Source organism: Lactuca saligna, chromosome 8, assembly GCF_052625555.1.
Source record: "Lactuca saligna cultivar CGN05327 chromosome 8, ASM5262555v1, whole genome shotgun sequence".
NCBI classification, from domain to species: domain Eukaryota; kingdom Viridiplantae; phylum Streptophyta; class Magnoliopsida; order Asterales; family Asteraceae; genus Lactuca; species Lactuca saligna.
The window spans coordinates 224,413,443-224,438,945 of NC_136424.1; the positions used below are offsets into that span (position 1 = coordinate 224,413,443).

Sequence of the window (25,503 nt, forward strand, 5' to 3'; positions counted from 1 at the left end):
TGGAGGGTTGCATAAAATGAGCATTGTTCGGAAAAAGTGGGCGAGTGTTTATGAAGATTATGAGTATTTAAAGTATGGGGGTACTTTAGGAAAATTTTAGACACAAATGCATGCATTGAGGTCTTGGCATAATGGTTGAGTGAGAATCGGATTGTTCTATGTGGTGTTAGTAATTAAGAGTTAAGTTTAAATTTGCTTGAGGGCAAGCAAAGCCTAAGTGTGGGGTATTTTGATATTGCCATATTTATACCTATTTTTAGGCAATATTTAAGTACATTTTTATTAATAAATTGATAATATGTTTAGAATAATGATACTTATCACTTTAAATTGTTATTTTCAGTCAATATAAAGGATTTTCGAAGAGAGGGACCAAAAGTGACAATATGTGGAACATGGGAGGCTTGAAAGACAAGAAAAGAATAAAATCATGATAAATACTTAATTCACGACGTGGCGATGAAGCCCATGATGTGGCATGGGGTTTCCAGAAGAAGACATCGCGACTTGGAGGATACGAATTACTTGAAGCCCACGATGTGGCACAGCTAGCTACGACGTGGCACGGGTTTTTGAAGATTATTTAAGTGCTCCTGATTATTACGAAAGAGAACTTTTTGGGCAAAAATAAAGGATTTCCAGAAGGCGATTCAGAGCAGAAGAAAGGTTCTGGAAGAGGCTTTGAAACACCAGAAAGAATAGAAGTCTATATTCTAGTTAATTAAGAACATGTCTTTCATTATTTTTAGCTGTGTTGGTTTAGTTGCTATGATAAGCAGCTGAATCTAGCTACTCTTGTTTAGCTAGATGAAGCTTTAAACTTATGAATAGTTCAATGTTTATGGATTACTTTTAGTTGGTAAAACTTGCTTGTGTTTGATTTGTATAACTTAGCATGCTATTGGTTGTTTCTCTAATTGCTTGATTGCATGTTCTGTGTAGCTTAGTGACCATTAAACTGCATGAACTTGTTTACCTAATGATTTAGTGAACATTGAATTGTTAGAGCTAGGATTGACCAATCTTAGTTAGTAATTAGAATAAATAGAGCTTAGTTGTGTTAGAGAGCGTGTATTGTGACTATAATTGCGTTTATATTACAAATCTTACATAACATATTTACATTCATAATTAGTTATGTGTTTAATTATGTGTAAACATACATGGTTTGACATGAATTAGTTAATTATTGGTAAAATTAGAACTAAATTACTAATACAACTAAAAACCAACTTAATAATCCGTAATCATTAGCTAGCCATAAGGGAGAAGTGGATTCAAACTAAACAAGAGCGTGTTTTTATTTATTGAATTCGATTTAAGTTCATATGATCTTGTAAAACCAGATAAAACCCCTTTTAAACTTGTTAATAATTAGATTAATTTAATAGTAAGTAAATTAACTAGTAACACCGTTTCCTATGATCGACACCCAACTTACCCAAGCTATATTGTAATCTGACTAGGTACACTGCCTATAAGTGCATAGTTAGTTAAGTTTGTTAGGTTATAAATATTAAAATTAGTGAGTACTTTTGTGCACATCAGCAGGACACACGAATCCAAGGATAACCGGAGCTCTCTAAGAACTAACCTGAAGAACTATACCCCCATATGAGAGAACGTTTGGAACTTCAAAATGGCGATCACACCAGTGATGATCTCACCATAGAAGTATGTTATGCTCTAAGTACTGACGAGCTCTATCTCTCCGAGAGCTTTGGACCATCCGAGATTTTTTTTTACAAAAACTGGTCAAACCCTCGTCAGACCACAACTACTTTCAGAACTCCATAAAGTTTCTCCCCAAAATCAATGCACGCCCTAGACTTGAAGAGTGCTTACCCGACGTAACTCTCTAAATCCCACTAGTCTTGATAGAAATAATTGGGAACCCTAACTTCTTATAAGAACCTATAGGAATCGCGAACTGCACGATCAAATGAACGAAACGAAATTCGCATCCTGTTAAGTGAAGGTTGTTGGAACGCCAAGCGAAGGCCGGAGTTCACTTGGGAGCGCGAAGACCAACCGAATAGGAAGTACCCTCGTCTCTCTACCCGATTGTTCATGCCTACTACCTTGCCAAAACCCTAATTTCGGGACGAAATTCCCTCTAATGGGGGAGATAATGTGACAAGCTGAAATTTATCCCATCACAGTAAACCTTTTTTGTTAATGTATATTGTAAAAGTCGAATAGAGTGTTTTGTATAGTTTCGCATTTTATGTTATTTTACTAAGTCATCTTTTGTGCGAAGTTAAAATGTATAGACTTAGTATATTTTTTGTTGTTCCCTATAAATAGGGACTTATGCTAGAAGTTGTAGTAAGATGCGAGAACTCACTTCTGCTTAACTTTGTAATCAGTCTTTATCAATATAAGATCTGATTAATATTTACTCTCTGTGTTCTTCATCTTAAATCGTTCAAATCTATCTTTTCTTTTCTAAATTCTCGATAACAATTCTCATCAATTGGTATCAGAGCAGGATTCAAACTGTTTAGATCTGATTTTCGTATAAGAATCATTTGTTTTTGAGTTACGAATTTACTCAAAATTTTCCGCACATTTTTGGTTTTGAAAATCACTTTGGATCTTCAGATTTGAATTGATTCTGCATTTGAATTGTTAAGTCGAGTACTCGATTAGTGATTTGTGATCAATTCGTTTGATAAAATTCTGAAATTCATCAAGGTTTCAAGTTTTCAGATATTTTATGTGTTCATCAATGGCGAAATTCAACATGAATTCAATGACTTCTTTCTCTCACTTGCTTGGTTCCTCAACCAAAATTCCGATGTTAATTCCAGAATACTATGATCAGTGGGCTGATAGAATGGAAGATTACTTAAATGGAATTGATGAAGAACTTTGGAAGTGTATCGATGGAACAGTACTAGCTCCTGCTAATGTTCAATCAATTGGATCATCCAATGCATCTACTGATGTTGAAGAACAATGAAATCGATTGAAGAAAAATGAAAAGAGATGCATGAGAGAACTAAGAGGTGCTCTACCTCCTGTAGTTTACAATTACATTCGTAGTTGTAAAACAGCAAAAGAGATTTGGAATACTTTAAAAGAAAAATATCAAGGTAGTGAAAAGACGAAGATCAACTCTGTGAAGCAGTGCCTAGTTGAACTGAAGGAATTCAGACAAAAGGATACAGAAACTCTCGAAAGTTGTTATGATCATCTGAATGAACTTATGTTTCGCTGCAATAGGTATGGTATTACTAGATCTACCATGGAGTTCAATTTAACTTTCATTATGAGTCTTCTCAAGGAATGGCGAGGTGTGAGCATGATGATTAAGAATCAACAATGTTTTGATGGAACTACATTGAATGATCTTTACAATCAACTGAAAACACATGAATGTGAGGTCACAGAAATGTATGAAGAATCAAAACAAGCTAGTGGTGGTCCTTTGGCTCTTGTTTCAAAAGTATCAGAAACTGATGAAAAAGATGGTTCAGATGTAGAAGGATTTTTGATGAACTCTGATGATGAAGCAGTAGCATACTGTTCAAACAACAGAGTTAAAAAGTTTTTCAAAAAGCCTTTTAATCCAAAAGGAAAGAATAGTGATGTGAAAAATGATGTAACAAGAACTGGAGGAGAAGAGAAGAAGAAAATGGAGAAAACAGATGGAAAACAGAAAAATGTGAATGAAGAGAAAAAGTTGAAGGGTGATTCAGGAATTTACTGTCACTATTGCAATGGTACGAATCATTTCGTAGCTGATTGCATGTTGCGAAAGAAAGAAGAAAAGAAAGAAAAAGTCAAAGATGAAGCTTACTATTCTGAAAAGATTGAAGAATTACGTGCAAAGAACAAAGGAGTGTCTTTGGTTGCTAAGGGAGAATCTGATGAAGAAGAAAGTGGAACTTATCAGATCTGGTCTTCAGGATCTGATGATGAAGAAATGAGGCATCCCACACATGGAGCAATGTTCGCAAGCTTTGAGGATTGCGAAGAGAACATATCAGGGAAATGTTTTATGTCGAAATCCACTGACAAGTCTCCCATGACAACCAAGGTACGTGCAATTCTTGAATCTTTTAATATTCCTTTATCTACTTATGATGCTGAAATTGTTTCGTTTGATAATACTGTGGCTTTTTTGATTCTGTTATTGTGTCTGCTAGCAATGAAGCTAAGAAATTAAATGAGCAACTTAGTGAGACATAAAGGGATTTAGAAATAAAGAAGAACAGAGTTGAAAAATTAGAAATCCAAGTCAAAAATATAGATTGTGATAGGAATAATCTTTCTAATGATGTTAGATTGTTACTAGCACAAAGAAACATCTATTGTAATTCAGCAAAACAATTGTATGCAAAATTAACAGTTTTACATCATTCTTCTGATATTAGCAAAGAACAACATAGGAAACTTTTACCTTTTCTTGAGTATGAGCGTCAAAAAGTTGATGTTGTTTCTTATGATTGCGAAAGTACAATTGCTCAGTTTGACAAAATACCTGATGATAGATATTCATATGGTATTGTCAAAATTGATGAATTTCTGAATGTTGATGAGTTGGTTGACATTGTAAATGAAAGTTTGACAAAAAGTGAACAAGTGAAAATCTTAAAGAAAACCGAAAGTTCAACTCTTACTTCACAATTCAATTATGCTGATATTGATGAAAATTTTGATAATGTGAGTGAAATCAGTGAAATAGAAGAAGAAGAAGAAATTGATTGTTCTCAATTGTCGATCATTAATATCACATCTAAGATCAAAGGTAAAGAAATAATAGTTGATTCAATAGTAGAGGATGAAGTTGATAAATCTTCAACTTCGTAACATTGTAAGTTTGATAATGTGGAAGTTGAAAGCTGGAAATCTGATGATACTAATGAAAATAAAGAAGAAAAGAAAAATTCAACTAAAACACATCAAAGGGTTGTGGTTGATCAAGTGTTTGAAAATACAAAAGAATTTGACAAAGTTTTAAATGACAAAGGCGCACATTATTTGGAAACCAACACAGTGGTATATCCAAATTTTGTATGTACTGATAAAACTATTTTTCCAAATCAAGTTTTTGTCACTACTGGAAATGCTGAGAAAGTTCATCCTGAGTTCAATAAAATGATTGAAAAAGATAATCAAAAGTCTACACCTGAAGGTTTCTTCGCAAATCAAAACACAGTAGAAAACAATTTAACTCAAAATTCTTATGTATTTCAAAATCAAAAATCATTACAAAAATGGGTGGTTAAAGGTGAAGAATCAAACAAACCTTTTGAAAAAGCTGAAAAACCAAAGGTTGAAGTGAAATTAAATTCTCAAGAATTCAAATTGATGGTTGGAAATTATTCAACAGAAAATAATGTTTCAAAAAGACAAGCAAGAAAAGCAATATTCTGGCAAGTTGTGAATAATGAAAAAGAACAAATTTCAAAAACATCGTCAAAAATTCAAAATAAAAACACTCACACAACTTCGAGTTTTCATAAACAAATAAATTCTGTTGACAAAGTTCCATATATTCGCAAATATGACAACAATAGAAAATTTGAGAATTCGCAAAAAATTGCAAATAATCAAAAGTTTCCAAATGTTGACAAATTCACGAATAATTCATCAAGTTTGAAGAACTCAAATCAAGTCAAAGCGAAATTTTCACCACAACAACCAAATTTTCCAAATCCTTCAATATCAACACAAACCAAAGTTTCATACATCAAAGGAAAGTCAGATGTAAGTATGATCAATCATTGGTTTGAAGGGAAAGGAAAGAAATATCAAAGTGCAAAGTTTTCAGAACAACAAATTAAAAGTGCATTTGATAAGTTTACAAATAATTCTTCAACTGCTAGTACATCATCCCATAATTCGCAAGTTCTAGTTCAAAAATGGAAACCAGTTATCAAAAATGCGAATGTTGTGAAGGATAAGATTACAATCAATGAGAATCCAAAATTATTGAATGACTATATTTCAATGTCTAGAACTGATGATGCTGATATAATGAATTCTGATACAAGCAAAGTGAAAACATGGTTTTTAAGTTCCAAAAAGTTGTTTAATTCTACTAATGATGGACCCAATAAGTCTTGGGTTCCTAAATTTTTTCAATAAATGCAGGTGATGTGTGACGAGCAATATGATACAAAATGGTATATTGATAGTGGTTGCTCTCGTCATATGACTGGAAGAAAGGAAAATTTGTGAGATTATCGAAGCTTGGAAAATGTTCGAGTTGTCAAATTTGGAAATAATCACAAGTGTCAAGTGAAAGGATATGGGAAAGTCGCAAATGGAAACTTCACAGTAAAAAGAGTTGCTTATGTTGAAGGACTTCAACACAATTTGATAAGTGTATCACAACTTGTTGTAGATACTGGAAATCAAGTAGTGTTTAATGAAGAAGGAAGTATCATCTCAAATGCAAAGACAAATGAAATACTTCTGAAATCCAAAAGATATGGTGATATGTTTACACTGGACATCAAACCAATTGTGGGAAAACCAGCTGTGTGTTTACTATCAAAAGCATCCAATGATCTCAGCTGGCTTTGGCATAGAAGATTGTCACATTTGAACTTTCGAAATATGAATAAACTTGTAACTGAAGATTTAGTTCGAGGGTTACCAGTATTAAAATTTGACAATGATTCTTTGTGTGCAGCTTGCGAACAAGGAAAACAACATCGAAAAGGTCATCCGATTGTCATAGATTCAAAGATAGTAGATCCATTGGAACTTCTTCACATTGATCTATGTGGACCATCAACTGTTGCAACAATAAATAAAAAGCGGTATATTTTAGTTGTTGTAGATGATTTCTCTAGATTCACATGGGTGTTTTTTCTCAGGTTGAAATCTGAAGTTGCTCAGACGATGATTGATTTTATCAAAAAGATTGAAATTAGTCTGAAGAAGAATGTACGAAAAATTAAAAGTGATAATGGTTCGGAGTTTAAAAATAAAACTCTTGACAATTTTCTCACAAACAAAGGTATTTCGCATAATTTCTCATCACCATATACTCCACAGCAAAATGGTGTAGTTGAAAGAAGAAATCGATCTCTATGCGAAGCTGTCAGAACCATGCTCACATATGCGAATCTACCTCAATATCTTTGGGCAGAAGCTGTGTCCACAGCATGTTTTACTCAGAACTGATCATACATTCACAGAAGATTCAATGTTACTCCATATGAAATAATCAATAATCGGAAACCTAATGTAAAATTCTTTCATGTTTTTGGTTGCAGGTGCTTTATTATGAATCTCAAAGATAATTTGTCAAAGTTTCAAGAAAAGGCTGATGAAGGCATCTTCTTAGGATATTCACAGAATTCAGTTGCATACAGAGTGCTTAATAAACAAACAAGAAAAATTGAAGAAACTTTCAATTTAACATTTGACGATTACTATCTTAAACAAATTGATAGTAAATTCGATCAGAAACCAATACTTGTGGATTCAAATACTCAAATTGATAATTCTGAAATTAATGATTTTGATTATGACTTAATTTTTGGAATTCCTGACAGGGCAATTGATGCAGAAAATAATGCTCCTGATAATCAAACATCAGAATCCTCAAAACATACTGATGAATCAACAATAACTACAACGTCAATAACTTGTGAAAGCACACCAAATGGTCATATGGAGGAGGAACACACAAGTGTCCATGAAGATTGTATACCAACTTTCGAGGGGGAGCATTCACAAAATCAACAAGAACATCAAGTTGAGGGGGAGCATTCACAAAATCAACAAGAACATCAAGTTGAGGGGGAGCATTCGCAAAATCAACTTGAACATAATTTTGAGGGGGAGTATCCAAATGCAGATCATGTTGAGAGAGAGCATGATGAAACAGAGACAAATAATCTTGATAAAAATGCAGACTTTCATGAATTTAATGATAACTTTTCTGTTGCAGGATCTGAAATTGAAGATATGTATGAAGATGCACCATTAGATTATGATCCAAATTATCCACCACTTGCGAAATGGACAAGAAATCATCCACAAGAATAGGTAATTGGTAATTTACAAGAAGGTGTGTTGACTAGAGCTCAAATTCGTGCGAAAAATGAGGTACTGAATACTAACCAAGAACTTTGTATGTTTAATGTCTTTATTTCGAAAATAGAGCCAAAAACAGTCAAGAATGCTATGGAACACTCAGATTGGGTTGTTGCTATGCAATCTGCATTGGCTGAATTTGAACGAAACAAGGTTTGGAGATTAGTTTCTAAACCTTCTGATGTTTCAATTGTTGGATTAAAATGGATTTTTAAAAACAAAACCGACAAAGATGGTAATATTATTCGAAATAAAGCAAGACTAGTGGTTAAAGGTTATTCGCAACAAGAAGGCATTGATTATGAAGAAACATTTGCACATGTTGCAAGACTTGAAGCAGTTCACATATTATTAGCTTATGCAGCTCACAAAGATTTTGATGTTTATCAAATGGATGTTAAATGTGCATTCTTAAATGGAAAACTCGAAGAAACAGTGTATGTTGAACAACCACTAGGTTTTGTAAACACTGAACTTCCTGATCATGTTTATATTTTAGATAAAGCTGTATATGGGTTAAAACAAGCACCAAGGGCCTGGTACGCAACACTTACAAATTTCTTGAAACAATCTAAATTTAAACAAGGATCAGTCGACCCCACATTATTTCGCAAGAAAGTTGGGTGTCATCTAATGCTTGTTCAAATTTATGTTGATGATATTATCTTTGGTTCAACTGATCTAGCATTGTCACTTGAATTTGAAAATTTAATGAAAAGTCAGTTTGAAATGAGCATGATGGGAAAAATTAATAATTTTCTTGGTTTAAACATAAGACAGAACAGGCAAGGAATCTTCATCAATCAAGAAAAATATACAAAGAACTTGCTTGAAAAGTTTGGAATGCTTAATAGCACGAAGCTCAGAGTCCCTATGGCAGTAGGAACACGACTAACTCCTTCGTTAGACACTCCTGCTGTTGATTTAACATTGTATCGTAGCATGATAGGGTCTTTATTGTACTTAACTGCGAGAAGACCTGATATTATGTTTTCGGTTTGTTGTTGTGCTAGATATCAAGTAAATCCAAGAGAACCACATTTGACGGCAGTGAAAAATATCTTTCGATATCTAAAGGGAACCATTTCTTTAGGACTTTGGTATCCTGCGAAAACAGGATTTTTCATTCAAGCTTTTTCGGATTCTGATTTAGGAGGATGTACCTTGGATAGAAAAAGTACGACTGGTGGGTGTCAATTATTGGATGGAAAGTTGGTGAGCTGGCAATCAAAGAAACAGACTTGTGTGGCTATATCAACTGCTGAGGCAGAATACATTTCTGCGGCTGCTTGCACATCGCAAATTATATGGATTCAGAGTCAACTTCGTGATTATGCAATCAACATGAAAAAGATTCCTTTGTATTGTGACTCACAAAGTGCGATTCGCATTTGTCATAATCCAGTGCAACATTCAAAGACAAAACACATTGCTCTTCGATATCATTTTATCAAAGATCATGTGGAAGATGGGAATATTGAAATTCATTTTGTCAAAACAACTGAACAACTTGCTGATATTTTTACAAAACCTCTTGATGAAAAATCATTTGTTAGAATTTTAGCAGGTTTGGGGATGCTTAATGCGAATTCAATTTCATCCACACAAGAATAAATGTTTTGTTCAGTAGATGCGTCCACATTATTCAGAGGTTACTGTTCATTCAGAGGCCTCACATCCATATCATTTCGCATCTATGGTAATATCAACTTAGGTAAGTTTTACGCACATTACTTTATTTTCCTTTGAAAAATCAAAAATCCAAAAAGATTTTAATTTCTTTTGAAAAATCCAAAATCCAAAAAGATTTTATTTTTCTTTGTTTTTTCAATTGTGTGCTAAGAATTTAATGCAGGGCTAAAATGCGAAGTGGTCATACATTTTGTTTCTATGGGAAGGTATTAAATTTTTTTTAAGACTAGTTAGGATGTCCCTAGAAGCATGCTGATGTATGTAGACCCAAAGCCTCAACATGGCTCTATGTGTGAAAAGAAAACCTTAATGACATTATCACATAATAATTTCTTCCCAAAAAGGCTTATATTCGCATAAGTCAACATGAGCTACCTTACTCTTCTCAAATGAGTTAAGAGTTTTATGTTTTGTCCATTATAACAGAGGTACACTTCGATTCTTATCCAATCTTTTTACACCAAACAATTCTTTCACTTCAAAAAATTTTTTGAAAAGATTTGTCCTTGAGGTTTTTGATCACACCAATCAAAACCTAGACAAATCACAACTCTGTGTTTATGATCTATCATCATGAGTCCGTGATGAAAGTTAAACCCAAAAATCATAAACCTTAAGGAATTGACGGGGAACTTTGTTCCAGATTTTTACGAAACCTTTGTTTCAGTATCAAAAATTTCGAAACTTCAAATCATATTCAATTCGCATGTGTGGTCTTGATCAAATATTCCGAACCCAGAATGTTTGACTACCCAACAAGATCCAGAACAAACATTTCTTTTGAATATGATTTCAGTGTAAGTTTCATTCGCAAATTCTTGTCATGATAAATATTTTCCAAAGCCAACTTGTCACTGACTACACTGGTCAAACAAGTAATTTCATTTACAATTTCTCACCTTATGTTAAGGTTGATATGTAATGAAATTTCAAACCAATCCAAAATGACTTTTAAAAAGAAGCCCTTTGATACTTTTCTACAAGTATTCAATTGTAATTCACGGGAAACTATACAAGCAGTTGATTATCTCTCTTGATAATTAACGAAGCAACCTTTGCCCGGGGTTTTATTGCATTTATGTCAAATTGAATTGTTGACATCACTACATTCCAAATATCTTTGTTTCTTATCTTATTTCGTTTGGCACAATGCACACACGAAATCCTTGAGGTTCTGAGTACAACCAACTCAGACTTATGATTTCGCAAGTCTAGCATATGACTTCACTTTAAATCCCAACAGTGAATGAGCCTTGCTTCCATGCGAAGGGTTTTACCGGTTCGAATTCTATAACGGATACTTGACAGGCTATATACTCAAAATCGTTGGTATTTTGTCCGGTTTTTCAAGGAGATGTGACAGTTACTTTTTGGAATGTTGTTACCTTTTGCAGTCATGATCCGACTTTCAAGGTGCCACGTCGGATAACATTGAATGTATCCCGCTTCAATTTCAAATCAATTTTGAGCAACCTACAAAAAGGGGTTAAAGAACACTGTGTACGGTTACGCAAACAAGAACTCTCACAACACTTCCAAGATTACACCTTGATCCAAACTTCATCTTTCTTTTTCAAAACCCTAACAATGGCAGCCACTACTTCAAACACTGATGAGGTTCTTTCTCAGTCCCTGATGAAGATTCAAAGCACTAACTACCAAGTTGATCTGAAAGTTTTCGCTTATCCAGAAGAGTTGAAAATGCTGATTGTTGCTCTGAAACGCTCATCTTTAGCAACTGCCATGTTCAGTTCTCTTCCGGTTCCAATGGTATGGTTATCGCGTGCTGCTTCAACGGCTTCATACAATCACACGGCGGATGTGATTACTTTCAACCTAACCAACAACAAACGAGTTAAACTGTCAAAGAACTTGTTTGTGGAAATTCTGCAAATTCCAAACAACCCTCCATTTATCAAACCTGTCTCCCAGGTTATTCATATGTTTAATGAAATGGGGCATCAACCGGAGTTGACAAAAATCAGTGATTTCAGAAAGTCTAGGTTGCCGTGTATGTGGAATTTTCTCTTTCGAATCTTTCTCAGATGTCTTACAGGAAGAGTAGTCGGGTTGGATAGAGGAAGAATGGAAGTATATGCTATGGTGATGAGCATATACTATGACATTAATGTCGATTATGCAACACAGTTGTGGAAGGAATTTGTCAAAAGCCTAGAACATACAAATTCGGAGAAGGGAATCTCATGTGCAAGATACTGGAGTTTAATTCTTGAACATGTGTATGCGAAAGAAGAAATTCCGATGCTGACCAATGTTGAAGTTGCTGAATTTTCTTTATATCAATTCCTAAAAGCTGTAGAAGATGATGAAGCGATATTTACTCATGTGGCTCGTATTCCAGATGCGATGCTTCGCAAAGTTTCTCCTACCCACAAAATTTTGGTGAGATATTTGCGAACAGTTAATACAGATGAGCAGACTGGAGTTTTACTCGATGTTGCTACTCCATCTAAAACAAAGAAGGTTAGCAAGAAACCTGCGAAGGGTTCATCTTCATCAACCGTACTAGCTGAAGTCAGTCCAACTGAAGAACCTTCAAAGAAATCAAAGAAGGAACTCTTACCTTCCAAGTCAGGGGTACTGACGCAAATTCGCAAAGCGGAAGTGAGTAGTAAAGGTGTTACTATTCGCAATATTCCAGCGCCAGTATCTCCAACAAAGAAGCGACAAAGAGCTGAAGACGTTGCGAAAAATATGCAACGTACAATGGTGAAACGAAGGAAGATGGTGATTCGCAATGAATCATCTGAAGAAGAAATTGTCCCAGAAACTCCACCTGTCACCACTATGGTACCTATTTCTTTACCTATCATACCAACTTCGCAAATTTCTACCACTGTTTCCCACACCAAACCACTCGAAATAGTTCTTACCAAATCAGTTACTGAGGAGGTTCCTATTTCTGATATGGTTGTCAACGTATCTGATACGGGGGCACCTATCATGAGTGTTGCACCATCAATTCAAACATCCTTACCCATTTCATTACCTGTTACCACTTTATCTACCACTTCAACCATTTTTGATCATGCTCTTCAAAACCCATTCACCACACTTTTCCCTTCGCAATCACCTGAAAGTCCTCAACCTTCGCAACCTTCGCAACCATTGTCTGATCCAGAAGTCGAAGGAGGTGCCTTTGGTGGGATACTTGATGATATTCCTTTTGATTCATATGAAGAAGATATTCCTGATCATATGCTGATGACAGGAAAACAGTTTAAAATACTGAATCAAAAGTTGAAGACCATTATTCAATCACAAGCTAATTCTGGTCGAATGTCTTCAATATCTGACATGGAGGTTGATATCATGATCAAAGGAGCAGAGAAACGAATAATGGAGAAAATTGCTCACTCTGATAAAAACAATGAGCTCAGAATTACGTCACAAAGCAATAATTTTAATTCTGTAGTTCAAGATCTTCACGCAGTTACAAAAGAATGTCATGTTCTTTTTGTACAAGATGTTAACAAGGTTCGTGAGGACGTCAACTTCAAAATTCAGGAGTTGAAGTCTGAACTTGCGAAGGATCTTTAGGATGTCCACATAAAACAAGACGAAGTTCAAAAGAAAATTGTGGATATTTCTTCTCAGCTTCAAAAGCTCAATAATATTTCTGTTCTTGCCGATCACAAAGCAGAAATAATGATGAAGTTTGATCAGCTCATCCAGTTGGTCACTGATCTTAAAACAGCTATTTCACATTCTTCATCCTCACAAATCCTAACTCCTGAATTCTTATCTCTAAAGATTAATACTTTAGAACAAGCTATTCACAAAGCCCTTACTCCACTCACAAATTTCACTTCTTTACTACCGAAGAGTGCTCTGCATGTTTCCACAGGGGCGGAAGGGGGAGAAGAAGGTCAAAGCAAAGAAGAGGATGCGAAAACTGTGGGAAAGGTGATATCAACTCAGCTTGTTGCTACTCTTCCAATTCCTTCAAAACCGATTTCTGCAACAACAATTAACACAAGAACAATTACCAAAGGCATTGTTATTGGAAGAAATGAAGGAGGTTCAAGCTCAGCACCTCAAAAGGATGTTGTAGGAAGAGCAAAAGGAATATTATATGAATAATCAAAAGAAGAGTTGAAAGCAGAGGCTGAGGCTGAGATGGAAAAGATGAGGCAAGTTCAGAGTATTATGAGGCAACGGGCAAGTGATCCTCCCTCCATGAACAAAGGAGATCCTGCAAAACTTTACTCTTATGAAACCATAGAGTCAAAAGTTGTGTGTAGGGAGATGTATGAGTTCGAGAAGAAGCCAAAGAGAAGTTATGATATTGCGAACTCAGATCATTGCCAGTTGGACTTCCCTATAAATGAAATGTTGTTCATCAATGCACAATACAAGATCAGTGAGAAATTTGACAATCCGAATGATTATACTCAAATGAAAATCAGATTTCATGCTATCTTGGGGAAGAATCCTGATGAAGTTTGGTCGTTAATGAAGATCAAAAAGGTGGTGACGATAAAGAAAGATATTTTGTTTGAAGAGATGCTACGGAATTTTAGATACTTTGTTATCAGAGCTGACAACAAACAATATGACTTCACAGTTGCTGACTTTCCTTTGATGAACTGCAATGACTTAATTCAAGTAGCACTGATCTTGAAGCATATGGAAGAAAACAATCTCAAAGGCTCTGATACAGATGTGTTCAAAGCAGGCTTCACACATGTGAAGACTTTCATAGACAATTACTTCGATTGTCTAGCCCTTACAGATGATGAATTAGCACATGTTGTGGGAAGGGAAGTGAAAGTTCCATGGGAGGAGACTTTGACACAATCTGCTTTGTCAAAGTATGTTGTTGGAGAAATCTGCCTAAAACCTTTTGGCATGGTGTTTTCTGGCAGAGACACAAAAGGCAATCCGAAGAAATTTTTGTTTAAGTTCTCAGAGATTGAAAGATATAATTCTTTGCAATATACGCACTTCATTGTACGTATGAACAATTGCAAGAAGAATAACGAAGGAGACAAGAAAGATTTGAAGAAGGTGATCTCCTAGTATGGAGAAGTGCGAAAGGCAATTCACTCTGCAATCAAAAGCTTATGAGTTGAATTGTATCGACTGTTTACAAAGGGGGAGAATGTTAATGTATATTGTAAAAGTCGAATAGAGTGTTTTGTATAGTTTCGCATTTTATGTTATTTTACTAAGTCATCTTTTGTACGAAGTTAAAATGTATAGACTTAGTATATTTTTTGTTGTTCCCTATAAATAGGGACTTAGGCTAGAAGTTGTAGTAAGATGCGAGAACTCACTTCTGCTTAACTTTGTAATCAGTCTTTATCAATATAAGATCTGATTAATATTTACTCTCTGTGTTCTTCATCTTAAATCGTTCAAATCTATCTTTTCTTTTCTAAATTCTCGATAACAATTCTCATCACTTTTTCCGCTAATAAAACTCGCTTTATTAAATTGTTCCGTTAACCTTATGGATTAGGTTAATTAAATTGGGACTTTTATTATGACTTCATGAGTGTCCAAATGAATTAGAAACACGTGAAACACCCAAATGTAATATTAAGGCTAGGACCCAACACAATAGTTTATAACTTAGAAGATGGATGCTGTAATCTAAGCTATAAGGTATTTGAAGGTAGCTGAATGACGATTCACCAACTTCCACCATGAAAAACAAAATATTTAATTAGGTTTTAATTAGTTTAGAAACTCCTAGATACTTTGAGATTCATTGAACTTTCTTCAATGACATGTTTCAATATCGAGTGTGCCCTTCAATTTTTGTGACTAGGATGCCGAGGATCACAAAACAAGGTGTGAAGTAACCACGCAAATTACTTGGTACCCTTAATGTATTACCCCTCAATCGATGTGTTGGTTAACCACACACGATCCATCGATACTATGATAAACATTAAGTCACCCTTTACCTACCCTGTTAAGTTCAAGTTAGTGTGCCGGTTAACCACACACGCTCCAGTAACAACTTAAACAAAGTGTAAAGTGTAATTTCATGGATTAGCACCTTATTCACATTTTCCTAAAATAACTAAGATTGGGAATTTAATAAGGTTTATTTACTTTAGTATCATCATTATACTTTTAATGAGAGTTTATAAGTCCTTGTCCTACCCATTTGGCTAATGACCCTCCATCGATCAAGGAAGCGGTGGGTGAGAGTAGACACCCATTAAGTTGCCATTTTATAGGCAACAACCTTATACCCCATTATATACCGGCTTCGTGAATAAGGCGTACTAGCGGTAAGACGACTTGATCTTATATATATATATATATATATATATATATATATATATATATATATATATATGTATATATATATATATATATATATATATATATATATATATATATATATATATATATAAACTTATAATATTATAAAGTATAAGGGTTGAATTTTAACTTTAAAAATTTTAAGGGTTGGAACTAAAGTTTTAATCATGACTTTACTTATTCCAAAACTTGAGGGCAAGTTTTGTAAACTTTCAAACTTTTCATGTCTTATAACTTATGAATTTAATTGAGTATTAAAAATGAAGACTCTTCATTTTTATAACCCTTGTGTTCTTTTAATGGTTTTTATTAAAGTGTGACCTTTGGATTTCCATAACTTGAGGACAAGTTATGGACTCCATTAAAACACAAAATGATCATGAATTTAAACTACCAAGTAGGTTACAAACAATTCCTATGATCATATAATTTTCATAAGTTCAAGAACATTAATATGAACATTTCAAGAATCATAAATTACTCATAAAACTTGTAATTTTGATAATAGCCGTTGTAAATGGATTAGCATAAACATTACACCATCTAAAATAAATTTTATAACACCAAAACAGTTTAGGGTAATGTTTCTAGTCCATTTATAGCAGCAAAACACGAGAAACTGCATTCTACAAGCTAAACTCGTCGTGTTCCCTAAGGAACTCGTCGAGTTCATGTGTTAACTCATGAACTCTGCGAGTTTTTGGCTAGAACTCATCGAGTTTTGCAATCTGTACAGTTTTAGTTTTTGAAAAACCAACTTTTGCATCAAGTATCATACAAACAAGCCTAGTATCTGATACCACTGATGGGTTTTGAGCATTCTAACACTCTTATGTGTACATGCAACCCTAGAAACCTTGGATCTATGTTTGACTTGTAGTTGTAGTTGATTGCTTGGAGTTTTAGAGCCTAGAACCAATAGTATGGATGCCTCAAATGGAAATCGCAAATCACCACCAACTTTGGAACTCAAAGAGAATAGTAACCCTTCTTGAAATCGGCCCTCTTACTTTACTCACCACAACTAGTGTGATTTCAAGAACCAAAGCCTCCTTTATATAGTGTGATGGATTAGGGTTACATCCATGTAAACCCTAATATCCATGTCTTTTTATTTCCATCGGATCCATGGTTTAAACTCCATGGAGTATCCATGGACTTTTCAAACAAGCCTAGCCCATTCCAAATAAGCAATAGCCCACACTATATAAATATAAGAGCCCATATTTAATTAGTAATACTTTTGATCTCTAAATTAATTCTAGATCAATATTAATTAAATAATATGATTTTATATTAATATATTAGAACTTATAATATATTAATAAATCATAACTTATACTATTCTCAAGAGATTATCCATAAATTGTCCGGGTGAAGTGCAACCCAAATGGAGCACGCCGGGTCGGGTCAAGTGCATACCAAATATAGTTATGGAATTAGACACTATATCCAACACCTTACCCCTTTTACATTAGTTGGGGTGGCAATTTAGCTATGGTATCAATTTTTTCTTTATCCACCTCTATCCCCAACCTTGAAACCTTGTGTCCTAACATAATCCCTTCTTTCACCATGAAGTGACACTTCTCCTAATTTAGGACTAACTTTGTCTTCTCACATCTTGCCTACATTAGGTCTAAGTTAGATAAACAATCTTCAAACGAGGACCCAAAAACCGAGAAGTCATCCATAAAAACCTCCATAAATTTCTCGATTATATCATGGAAGATAGCCATCATGCACATTTGGAATGTACCCGGTGCATTGCATGACCAAAAAAACATGCGTCTATATACAAATGTCCCACTTGGTCAAGTAAAAGTGGTATTTTCTTGGTCTTGTAGGTCAATTGGAATTTGGAAGTACCCCGAGAAACCATCAAGAAAACAATAATAAAGATGATCGGATGATCAATAAATGGTAGCGGAAAGGGATCCTTACATGTAGCATCCTTAAGCTTTCAATAGTTGATGCAAACGTGCCACCCGGTTACGATTCTTGGTGGTAAAAGTCTTTTCTTCTCGTTTATCACAATCGTCATTCCCCCTTTCTTTGGCACCACTTGAACGGGACTAACCCATGGGCTATCGGAAATGGAGTAAATAATCCTTGCATCTAAAAGTTTGACAATTTCTTTCTCGATCACCTCTTGCATGTGTGGGTTTTAACACCATTGGTGTTGCACAACCAGCTTTGCACCTTCTTTAAGAATTATTTTATGGGAGTAATAGGAAGGAGTTATTCCTTTTATATCGGTAGTGTTCCACACGATGGCATTTTTTCTGTTCTTTAGAACTTGTACTAACTCTTCTTTTTCAGTCTTGGTGAGGTCAGAAGCAATGATAACATGTTTTTGATTATGTTTTTTGAGAAATGCGTATTCCAGATGTTCAGGTAAAGTTTTCATCTTTAATTTTGTGTTTTGTACACTGAACATGTCGAGTCCAGAGAGGGGACTCGTCAAGTCCATGCTATAATCCTCTTTTGATCGTGATTTTTTGGATGGACTCGTCGAGCCAGTGCCTTCGACTCGACGAGTCGACTTTTCAAAGCTTCTGATTATTTCTTCGTATTCAGATTCTTCAAGCATTCTCTCTATCTTTTTCAGGTCTCTTTCAACATCAAAGTCATCTTCAAGGGCATATGTTGATTCTCTTGACTTGTATTCTTTCAATTCATCCATTAGCTCGTCAAAAATGTCCACTGAGAAGGCTATGTCATCATTATCCTTGGAATGTTTCATTGCTCGATCAACTCCAAATGTAACTGACTCTTCTCCCACTCGAACGGTAAGCTTGGATTCTCTCATATCTACTATGGAACTTGCAGTATTTAAGAAAGTTCTTCCAAGAATGATTGGTACTTGGTGATCGTCTTCCATATCTAGCACTATGAAATCCGCAGGGAACATAAATTTATCAACTTTTACCAATAAGTCATTGCATATCCCCCTTGGAAATGTCACCATCATTTTTTGCTAAATGTATTGCGATACGAATTGGTTTCGGCTCTGGAAGGTTCAATTTTTTAAAGAAAGATTATGGCATAAGATTGACACTCGCCCCTGAATCCGCCAATGCATAACTAGTAGCTAAGTTTCCGAATTGGCAAGGCAAAGTTAAGCTACCCGGGTCCCCCATCTTCTTTGGTAACTTGTTCAACATTGCAACTTAACAATTCTCATTAAGTACCACCTTGGACACCTCTTCCAACTTCTTCCGATTAGTGAGTAGTTCTTTTAAGAATTTTGCGTACTTGGGCATTTTTGTAACCACTTCTATGAAAGTAATATTGATTTGGAGGTGTTTGATGTGTTCTAGGAACTTTTGATAATCTTCATTCCACTTTTCTTGTCTTGCCTGAATTGGAAATGGTAATCGAGGTTGATAAGGTTTCAAAGGGGGGTCAATCTTCTTTTCTGACTGTGGACTCGTCGAGTCCTTCTCTCCAACTCGACGAGTTGGATCGTCTGTGTCACACCCAAAAACCGATGGTAGAAACGTTCCGGGGCAGAGGACGTCATGTAAAGTCTCACAACCAATGTACATAGTAAGCATAGTAAACACAACCATTACATTACATAGAAGTATTTACATTTGTTTGAAAGTAAAGTTATACATGATTATAGATATATACATCCAAAATGAACAATAAGTAAAGACGAGACTACTAAAATGATCTGTCTTCTCCAAAAGATCGCGAGGTACATGTCTAATGTGGACCTGAGAATACAAGCAGTTTTGAAAATATCAGCATAAAGCTGGTGAGTTCATAAGCAGTTTGTTTTAGTAAAAGAACAAGTTTCCTTTGGTTTTCTAAAAAAGTTGTTATCCAAGAAAATCCCATATTTTCTTATAAGAAGAGTTGAGTTATTCGTTTGTTACCCAATCTGGTTAAGAACAGTTCTGTGATCCCAGGAAAAACTCTTATTTTCCTTAAAAGTTTGTGGTTTGTTATCGATTCGAAATGAAGTGTACAAGTATCTACCATACTTGTAGCGTTTAAGTGGAATATCCTGAAATCCTGGTTATCTTTGAAAGTACATTAGTTTTAACACGTATATAAGACTAATAAATGGGTAGTTTTAATACATAAAACTATAGAAGAAAGACAGAAATCCGTGAATAAAATTAGTTAATTTAATACGTATTGTGAGTCATATAAACATACTAATTTGACTCGTGACCTCCTTGACGTTCTTCAGGCGTCACTAGAATCCAAAATTTGTCACCCCAGGCGTGCCCGCCTAATTGTAGCTAGCAGTTAAGGTGTGGGATTGCAGTCCCGAATAGATCTATCCACAAATTTCACGTTCTCCCCCCTGGAAACTCTGGTTATACTTCCAGATAGGATTTACTGATACCCTGTAGGGAATAATGAAGACGAATCTCACAAGCTAGTATTACCAATTCACATGAAAATAGATCGTTCTCGAGTTTCGAAATAGTTTGGTAAAATGTAAATAATCAAATATGAGATAATTATTTTACAAGATACTGTAGATTAAACATGGATAAACTAAATCAGACATAGTTTTTATTATTGAATTTGTACGAAGTTTGAATCCATAAAACAAGTAATGTCGATCCCAAATTATTCCCTTAATAATTTGAGTGATTAGATAAGTTATAAATTGGATGATTTGATAAGTTCCCAAATTGTTTGAAAGCTATGTAATTACATTCCAAAAATCTCCCTTATGCCCCGCATATTACAAAAGGGATGGAGTATTTAAAGTTTGTCAGGAAATCGTATAATTACATCAGTTTTAAGTTTCAAAAACCTTTATGATTTGCTTGTATCCCCCCCCCCCCTACCCACCTTGAAAACATTGGAAAACACAGAAAAAGGTGTAGGGGTATGAACTCACCATACGAGTGTCAGTTCGGGGCTTGAATACACGTGAGGTTCCTATGTAATATGAAGAGATACATAATTGTATCTAATTAGACTTTGAACTACTAATAAAATATGAATATACACTTCGAGGCGCGAAAACACTTCATTTCAAGCGTTAGGAGTGATCCGGGTTGCATCTAAGGATGTGTAAGGCCTAGATACGGAGTTTGCTCTTCAAGAGTAAACTCCTAAAGGAGATTACGGCCCATAGACCATATCCCCATGAGTTTACGGCCGTAAACTCATGGGTGGTGTGTTCTTGGATGCTTAATGGTCTTATAACACTTGTTGGATGAAACTATGTTCAGATCTAAGGCAAAGGAAGTGATTTAATCAAAATATTTTAACGAGTTTACGACCATAAACTCTCATGTACCCTTTCTTTTTGTTTTTTGGTGGCCCTAGATTAAGCACAAGTGGTTCTAGTCCAAATTACAAGTCATGGAAGGAAATTAGGGTACCATTTGACCACTATAGAGGAGTTTACGGCCCAGGAACCATTCCTTGGGGGGTTTACGGCCGTAATCTCCTAAGGAGGTGGTTTCTTTCATGTTTAAGGTCCCTAACACAATGGTGGTTGATTCTAGACATTATTCCAAGGCTTAGGAGGTGTTTAAAGGGCATTTTAACACCTTAAAAGGTGTTTACAGCCTTAGAAGGGGGTATTTATGGTCCAAGCATGTTCTTGGGCCGTAAACTCATGTTTACTCCCCATATGTTAAGATTTTGGTGTTCTAAGTCCATAAATGTAAGCCCCTAAGTCATATCTAAGCTCCGGAAGTGGTTTGGAAGGGTTTTGGGGCTCCAAAACCCCATTTAAGGGTGTTTACGGTTTGGGATAGTTCTTGGGCTGTAAACACATGTTCTTGGTCCTTTTGAATGATTTAAACATGAATTTGAAAGCTAAACATGCTACACTATCAGCTAGGATGGATTACTTACCAAATTGGAGCTTGAAAGGGGTGGTTTTGGATCAAAGTTTGGATTTGTAGAGAAAGAGTAGAAAGAGAGTGAAAAAGCTTCAAATGAAGTTCTTTCACCTTTATATAGGGTTAATTTTGAGTCTCGGTGGAATTCTACCCGATACCGACGTTAAACGAGGCTTATGGTCGTACCCGATTTAGTTGTCGTAACCCGACGTAGTTATAACTAAAAATTTTCCAAATAAATAACGAGGGTATTTTCACGCATTTCTAATGGGTTTGGACACTCATCAGGTCAAAATAAAAGTCTTAATTTAAATGACCTAATCCAAAATGTTAACGGAAAAATTGAAATACAAATGGGTTTTACTGACGGGAACGGGTTATCGTGACGGAAAATTTTTCGGATTGTCACAGTCTGATTGGGAACTGCGTCTTCTTGTTGCTTCTCCTGCACCTCTTTTGTATCATCATTCATAATAGGTGTCATAGGGACAATTATTTTCCCACTTCTAGTAGTCACACTGTTAATTTGAGCATCTCTCAGATTCTTTTGGTATTGCTTGGAAGTTCACCCGATGCTCTTTGATTGATTTGTAGTGCAAGTTGGCCTAACTGTTTCTCGATGTTTAATATAGATGCCTGCTGATTTCTCATCATTTCCTGTTGCTCTTTCATCATGGCTTGTTGTTCCCTAATTGCAACATCAGTTTCATTGTGTCTTTTTTTGGATGCAGCTGCAAATCTTGTGAGCATATCTTCAAAGTCCATATTTTTATCTTGCACCGGCTCCTTCTTTTGATAAAAACATATTGTCTTCATCTTGTACTTTTCCTCCTTTGCCTTCTTGTATTCATCGTATGGTAGCCACTCCTTTTTCGGTTTTCTCCAATCCTCATCACATCTATCGCCACTTGAATAATATACTTGTGCTTTTCGGTTCCCATTCTCATCTAGATCACAACCCTTAGTAAGGTGAGGCCCGCTACAATTATCACATCCCACCCAGATGACATGGATGGATTGATCCATCTTTATCATTCTTCGGCCCAAACTATCCAATTTCACCATCACTACCGCCATCTTATCAGATACCGAGTTCACTGTCCCACGTGTTGAGTCTCCCATTAGGTTATGGTATTCTTTAGAGTGCTTAGAGAATTCTTTAATTAGCTCCTTTATAACACCTGGATTTTTCTTTGTAAGTGGTCCTTGAGAATCAAGTAGTTTCCTAGTTGTCACGTTTACTCCATCATAGAAAATGCGGACTTCTTGTTGAATGTTAAGATCATTATGGGGGAAAATCCTCAACAAACCCTTATACCTTTCCCACGCTTCATAAAGCAACTCTCCTATTTGTTGTTCAAAGTTTGCAATGGCTTTCTTTAATTTTTCTATTTTTGAGGGAGGATAAAATTGATCAATGATTCTTCATGCAGTTGAGCCCATGTAGTGATGGATCATGGAGGGAGTGCTTTTAGCCAATCTTTCGCGGCTCCCTTTAGTGTAACCGGTAGCACACGAAGCAAAAAATTCTCAGGAGGAACATTAGGGATGTTAAAGTAGTCAACTATATTGTTGACCTTGTCAATGTGCTTGTACGCGTCTTTGTGATCCTTCCTATAGAATGGGATGTCCTTGAGTTGGGCTAGTATGTGGCCTTTAGTTCAAAATTAGCAGTTGTTGGAATTACGGGTTGCACACATCCTGACCCAGTATCATCACACATTCTTCTTTTGTACTCGCCCATGGTAATATTCGTAATGTCAGCCATGGAGTGTTATAGTGCTCAAAACCCAACAATAGGGTGCAAACCCTAAAATTAGGGTTTTTCGTTTGACAATTTGTATGTTAGTTAGGATATATGCTTTGGAAAATTGTAATATGCACGTATAATTAAAGAAAACATAGATCCAAAGCATTTATGGTTGCATGTGCACCATAGGAGTGTCATAGTGCCCAAAACCCAACAATAGGGTGCAAACCCTTAAATTAGGGTTTTTTGATAATAGTACCTACTCATCGAGTTGGCCTTCCAACTCGTCGGGTAGGGCCTAGATCCTGCGTCCTCGAAATGTTCTCTACTCGACGAGTCGGGGCTCCCAACTTGTCGAGTCCCAACATCAAAACCCTAAAACTTAGAAAATTAAATAATACCTGGGACAGGTGTTACCATTTAATTATAGTCATGTTATTAGGAACGTATAATAAATATTTGGGATATTATTATCACTTGTATAAATGTCATTATAATGCATTTTTAACTACTCACGGTATGGTGAATCCGATTTGAAGGGCCGATTGGGTTGTTGGATTTCAGAAGTGCTTTAATGCCAAAATGGTCCTAACCCCCGGTGTTTCATGTTTGGCCCCTGTCTGTACATAGTAGTTGAGAAGCATTGTTTAATGTTTATATAATCATAATAATAATACTAAGACTATTATTTAGTCACAAAAGATATTAGACTAAAATCTAGTGGTAACAACACTAGGTTTCATCGAAGGAAATTGTTTTAAGAAGCGAAGTGTTTTCTGAGTTCATAGTTACTTTCATCTTACACATAGATATGAAGTATTTAATATAAGTTACGTGTTATGTGTGCAAATTATATGTATTCTTGATATCTATGCTAGATGAACACTTTATACATGTTTTTAATGATTTAAGATGTATAAGTATTTTATATCTACGAATATGTTAGGTAATACAACGGTAGATGAATGATGTGAGATGAAAGAGTCACACCCCAAAACCGAGAACAGCGGAATACGTTCTGGGTTGGAGGATGTCATGTACAGTATCATAACAATGCATAATAGTAAAAACAAGCGACAACAAGTCAACAACCATTGCATTAATATAGTAATTGTAAATACAAGTGTGTTCTGTATAGTGTGATAGACACCAAAAGTATAAACAAAAATAAAAGATGGGTCTTGTATAGGCTCCATCTTCTCAAAAGTTGCATCGGTACCTGTCTATTTTTGACCTGAGAATACAAGTTATTTTGAAAACGAGTATCAGCATAAAGCTGGTGAGTTCATAAGAATTTAGTGTCGTTGCTTGTATAAAAGTGCTTACAATCATATAATATAAAAGTTGTGATTAATGTTTGAAAATAGTAAAATCCCTAGAAAATCCTATATTTTCCAAATTTGAATATTTGTAAGTTTGATCCTTTGAGTGTGTAAAAGTTTTTCCCATTGAAAATTTCATTTATAAAAATAAGGTAATAGATTTTGCTCATATAAAGTAGATGAGGAAAGATAATATCTTATTCCAGCAGTTTTACTGCCGGCTGGATGTAGTAGTATTGCAAACTTCAATTAGTAATATATATTTATTCACTTCGGGAAGTTAGCTTAGCCTTTAATTATTAGTGTGTTAATTTGGGTATGGATGTGATCTCTCATGTAACCAAACTAAGTGATAATAGAGTCTAATGACCTTCCCGGTCATACGTAGTGTAGCAATGTTCTGTCACCCCTGGGCCTAGTCGGCTCGGACTGTAGTTAGCAGTCGGGATGTAATAGTGTCCATCCTGTATAGATCTATACATGCAGTGTTTGCTTTCCTTCCGGGAAGCTCTGGCTACACGGTGTTCGCACACTAGAGTGC

At 35.3% G+C, this 25,503-nt stretch overlaps 1 non-coding gene across 1 annotated transcript; it reads left to right on the forward strand.

The window, feature by feature from the left end:
* Positions 1 to 23,169: 23,169 nt before the first annotated feature.
* LOC145013627 (small nucleolar RNA R71) lies at positions 23,170 to 23,276 on the forward strand. The gene has a single exon (XR_013665175.1). It is a non-coding gene; the product is annotated as a small nucleolar RNA R71 (small nucleolar RNA).
* Positions 23,277 to 25,503: the final 2,227 nt, after the last annotated feature.